General features: G+C 36.1%; 1 pseudogene; it reads left to right on the top strand.

Moving 5' to 3' along the window:
* The first annotated feature begins 3,442 nt into the window (after window positions 1-3,442).
* Window positions 3,443-4,550, top strand: LOC141415717 (sorting nexin-3 pseudogene; annotated as a pseudogene).
* Window positions 4,551-5,830: the final 1,280 nt, after the last annotated feature.

Here is a 5,830-nt window from a genome sequence, read left to right on the forward strand (position 1 = left end):
GAAGCAGCAATGAAGGTCATTTCATATTAATTAAAGAAAAATATCATCAAGGGGAAATATCAATTCTTAACATAAATGCACCAAACATAGGGGCACTCAACTACTTTTAAAAAACACTAAATGAATTTAAAATACAGATAGACCCCAACAAAGTGACAGTGAGAGACACATATACCCACTGCCACCAATAGATGGAGTATTCAGGCAAAAAATGAACACAGAAACTTTAGAACTAATCCACATGCTAGACTAAATGTATATAATAGACATCTGAAGTGTATTTCACCCAAACACATTTCAATAAACATTTTTTCAGAAGCTCATGGGGATTTCTCTACAATAGGTCATATTTTTGGACACAAAAGAAATTTCAAAAATTTAAGAAAATTGAAATAACCCCTTATATCACAACAGGTAACAATGGAACACAACTAGTACTTAAGAACAAAGAAACTACAGAAAATATTCAAACACCTGGAGACTGAACAGCACACTGCTGAATGACTGGCAAGTGATCAAAGAAATAAGAGAAGAAACTAAAAAGTTCTTAGAGTTTAATGAAAATGAAAATGCAAACTATCAGTATTTGTGGGACACAGCAAAAGCCATGACAAGGGTAGTGTTCATGACTATAAGTGTCTACATAAAAAAAACAGAGACTTCTCAAATTTAAAAAAAAACTAATAATACACTTGAGTCTTCTAGAAATACAAGAACAAACCAAACCCAAAACCAACAGACAGGGAGAAATAATGAAAATAAGAGCTGAGCTGAATGACATCCAGACCAAAAACACAAAGAAATAAAAAGTTGGTTCTTTGAAAAGATTAAAAAGACCAGCAAATCTTTAGCCAACATGAGAAAATAGAGGAGGAAACTGACCAATTAATAAAATCAAAGAGGAAAAATGGGACATAGCCACAAATACTAAAAACATCCAGAGGATCATTAGATAATACATTGAAAACATATAATTTCTAGACACTTGTGACCAAACAAAACCAATCCAAGAAGATATTAAGCCTCCCTACAATGAAGAGCACAGGACCTCATGGATTCATGCTTAAATTGTACCAGACCTTTAAAGAAGACCTAATACCCACTGATCCTCAATCTTTTCCATGAAATAGAAAGGGAAGGAACTCTACCAAACTCATTCTATGAGGCCAATATTATACTCATTCCAAAATCTGATGCGGACACAATTAAAAAAGAAGATTACAGTCCATTCCCTTTAATGAAGTTAGATGCAAAAATCCTCAATAAAATACTGGCAAATCATATCAAATAGATTATATACCATGATGTAGTTGGTTTCGCCCCAGGGATGCAGGAATGGTTCAACATATGCAAACTATTTAATGAAATATCATATATTAACAGAAGAAAAGACAAAAACTGCATGATTATCTCCATAGATACAGAAAAAGACTTCAACAAAATTTAACATTCTTTCATGATAAAAGCTATGATGAAACTAGGACTAGAAGGATTGCAACTCAAAATGATAAAGGCTATATAAGAGAAGCCTCTAGCCAGCATCATACTAAATGGGGAAACATGAAACCAGTTTCTCTCAAGTCAGGAACAAGAGAGGGGGCTCCATTGTCTTCACGTTTATTCAGCACAGTCTTGGAATTCATAGCAAAAGAAATACAACAGGAAGAAGAAATAAAAAGAAAATCAATGCAGATGACATGATCTTATGACGAAAAGACCTGAAAATCTCCACAAAAAAACTTCTAGACATCAAAAACACCTTCAGCAAAGTAGCAGGATACAAAATCAATTTGTAAAAATCAGTAGCCTTTGTATGAACCAACAATGAACAGACTGTGAAAGAATATCCAAAAACAATTCTATCTACAATAGCCTCAAAAAAACAAAATAGAGGAGTAAACTTAACAATGGTAGTGAACAACATCTTTTACAATGAAAACTGTAAATTGTGGAAGAAAGAAATCAAAGCCTAGAGACGTGAAAAGATCTATTCTCATAGATCGTCAGAATCAGTATTATGAAAATGGCTATTTTGCCAATAGCATGTTCAATGCAATCCCCTATCAAAATTCCAATAGCATTCATCATAGAGATTGAAAAATCAACCTTACAGTTCATTTGTCAGCACAAAAGGCTGTGAATAGACAAAGCAGTACTAAGCATATAGAGCAAAGATTGAAGTATCACAATATCCTACTTCAAACTATATGACAGAGCAATAGCAATAAAAACAACATAGTACTCTTGCAAAAACAGATTTGAAGACTAATGGAACAGAATAGAAGCTATGAATCCTTGCAGCTATGCCCACCTGATTGTTGACAAAGGCACCCAAACATGCAATGGAAGAAAGACATCCTCTTCAATAAATGTTGTTGGAAGAACTGGTTATCTGCCTGAAGAAAACTGAAACAAGATCTATGTCTTTCACCCTGTACAAACGTCAACTCAAAGTGGATTAGGGAACTTAATATAAAACCTGAAACTTACACTTAGTGCAGTATAGAGCAGGAAATAAACTGGATCTAATAGGAAAAGACAATGACTTCCTAAATAGAATTCCAATGACTCAGCAATAAAGACAAAGGATTGACAAATGGGACTGCATGTACCAAACAAGCCTCTGCCCAAGAAAAGAAATGGTCACCAGATTGAAGAGGCAGCCTATAGAATGGGAGAAAATCTTTGCCAGCTATACATCTGACAATGGATTATTAACCAGAATTCACAGGATGCTCAAAAACTCAACTCCCAAAGATTCGATGACCCAATGAAGAAATGGACAAATGAACTAACAGAGCTTTTTAAAAGGAAGAAGTCCAAATGGCTAAAAAACACATAAAGAAATACTCAACATTCCTGACCATAAAGGAAATGCAAATAAAATCAAAATTAAGACTCCACATCACTCCTATTAGAACACAAACATCAACAAACGCTGGTATTGATGTGGGGAAAAAGAAACCTTCCTACACTGTAGGTGAGAATCTAAATTAGAAAAACCACAATGAAAACTAGCATTAGATTCCTCAAAACATATAAAATAGAATTGCCATATGATCCTCCAATACCCCTTCTATATACATACCTGAAGTAATGTAAGTCAGGTTACAATAAAGGCACCTGCACACCCATATTTATTGCAGCATTATTCACAATAGCCAAGCTGGGGAAACAGCCAAGATGACCCACAACTGACAAATGAATTAAGAAAATGTGGAAATTTTATACCATGGAATGTTACTCAGCCACAAAGAAGAAAGAATTTTTGTTATTTGCAGGTAAATGTATGAGACTGGAAAACATCATTTTATGTGAAATTAACCAGGTTCAGAAAACGAAAGGCCAGGTGCGAGCCCGTGTCCCTGCGGTGGGCGGCAGCGGCGGCCTTGGTGGAACGCAGGGAGGGTTGGAGGGAGCCCGCGGCAGCGGCTTCTGAGAAATGGCGGAGACCATGGCAGACACCCGGCGGCTGATCACCAAGCCGCAGAACCTGAATGATGCCTACAGGCCGCCCAGCAACATCCTGGAGATCGATGTGAACAGCCCGCAGACTGTGGGGGTCGGCCGGGGCCGCTTCACCACCTAAGAAATCAACGTCAAGACAAATCTTCCTATTTTCAAGCTGAAGGAACCTACTATGAGAAGAAGATACAGTGACTTTGAGTGGCTTCGAAGTGAATTGGAAAGAGAGAGTAAGGTTGTAGTTCCCCCACTCCCTGGAAAGCATTTTTGTGTCAACTTCCTTTTAGAGGAGATGATGGAATATTTGATGACAATTTTATTGAGGAAAGGAAGCAAGGGCTGGAGCAGTTTATAAACAAGGTCGCTGGTCATCCTCTGGCACATAATGAACGTTGTCTTCACGTGTTTTTACAAGATGAAATAATAGATAAAAGCTATACCCCTTCTAAAATAAGGCATGCCTGAACTTTGGCAAGAAGAAGCAAAAAACATGACCATTAGTGATTCACATTCCCCCATGAAGAAGTTGTAACTGACTTAGCATGCTGCACCAAGACTGGTATAACTTGCCTTCGGTATAATAACACTCATATGCTCAGTTTTGTTTTGTTTTGGCAGTTGACAAAAAGTTAATTTGCTTTAGTGAGAATCCCTCATTCCAACCTTTCTCTATGAATAGCTTTTCCTTGCTGTTTTAATGTTGCGCCCACTGTAGCCTCACGAGCTGTCCCATATAATCTGCAGTGTCCTGACTAAAGTTACTGACTTGGTCTTATTCGCACAGTTTTTGTGTCATGTTTGCTTCTTGCATCTGATTAACTAGAATATTTCTCTTTCCCTTTTTAATGTGTGATGTCACTTGATCTAATTTATGTGTAGGAGCACTACACCATTCATTTCCAGTGCTGCACACATAAGATACACATTGGGGTACAAAACATATCTTCCTTCTGGCCTGTAATACCCTTCACATGGAAGATTAATGAGGGAAATCTTTATATTCTGTATAAAAACAAAATAAAATTTATATACTAAAATCATTTGTCTAAAAATTTAAGTTGTTTTCAAATAAAAATTAAAATGCATTTCTGATATGCAAAAAAAAAAAAAGAAAATTAAAGGCCACATATTTGGAACACAGACCCAATAAAAATATAAGAAATATTGTGAAAAATAGGACACAGCTAAGAGAAGGTCACTAAATGGAGAGTGACCCTCTCCCTTTAGGGAAAAGGTAAAATAAAGTTAAGAAGGTGCATATGGTTGATATACTTCTTATACAAAAATGAATATAGAATTTTTAACCCTGTTGAAATCACCATGAGAAGAGTGCTCAGGTAGAAAGAAGACAAAATAGAGGGTAAGAAGCAATTCAGTTTATAACACATAGATACATGGAAATGTCACCATAACATAGCCTGCATAGCCTTCTTAAATGAACAAAAATGACTTTTTTAAACGAAATTGGTAAACAGGAAGGAAAAACAGGTCCTGTGTGGAAGACTGTTATCAGTAGAAGGGGGAAGGAACTAAGGAAAATGTATAGGAAGGTGAATATAATGGAAATATTATACACTCATGAATGTAAATGGAAAAATGGGACTGATGAAACTGTCAGAAATATGGGGAGGGTGAGTAAAAGGGGATGATGGAGGGAATGAATTCTTAAATCAAATTCAAGATTTGAATTCAAGTCTTATATATTGTAAAAGCTTTTGAAAATGTCACAATAAACCCTGAGTCAGCAATAATAAAAAGAAATAAAGTTTAAAATAAAAAAAAATCAAATAAAAAGTAAATATGAGAGGAAAAAATCAAACAACTAGAGTAATTCTAAATATAAGCTACATATTTAACAATATTCAAACCATGAAAACCTTTCAAGAAAGGAGGGAAGAAAATCTATGTAATCTACTGATAGCCCAGGACCTTGGATTAAAAGGAGGCTATTTCAATAGTCCATAATACACACACACACACACACACACACACACAAACCTGCATCATTTTCTAATTAGTTATCCCCTGAAGCAGCACATTTCTTTTTTTTTCTTTTATTATTCATATGTGCATACAAGGCTTGGGTCATTTCTCCCCCCTGCCCCCACCCCCTCCCTTACCATCCACTCCTCCCCATCCTTCTCTCCACCCCCGACCCCCTCAATACCCAGCAGAAACTATTTTGCCCTTATTTCTAATTTTGTTGTAGAGAGAGTATAAGCAATAATAGGAAGGAACAAGGGTTTGTGCTGGTTGAGATAAGGATAGCTATACAGGGCATTGACTCACATTTATTTCCTGTGCATGTGTGTTACCTTCTAGGTTAATTCTTTTTGATCTAACCTTTTCTCTAGTTCCTGGTCCC

This window comes from Castor canadensis, chromosome 13 (genome assembly GCF_047511655.1).
Source record: "Castor canadensis chromosome 13, mCasCan1.hap1v2, whole genome shotgun sequence".
NCBI lineage: Eukaryota > Metazoa > Chordata > Mammalia > Rodentia > Castoridae > Castor > Castor canadensis.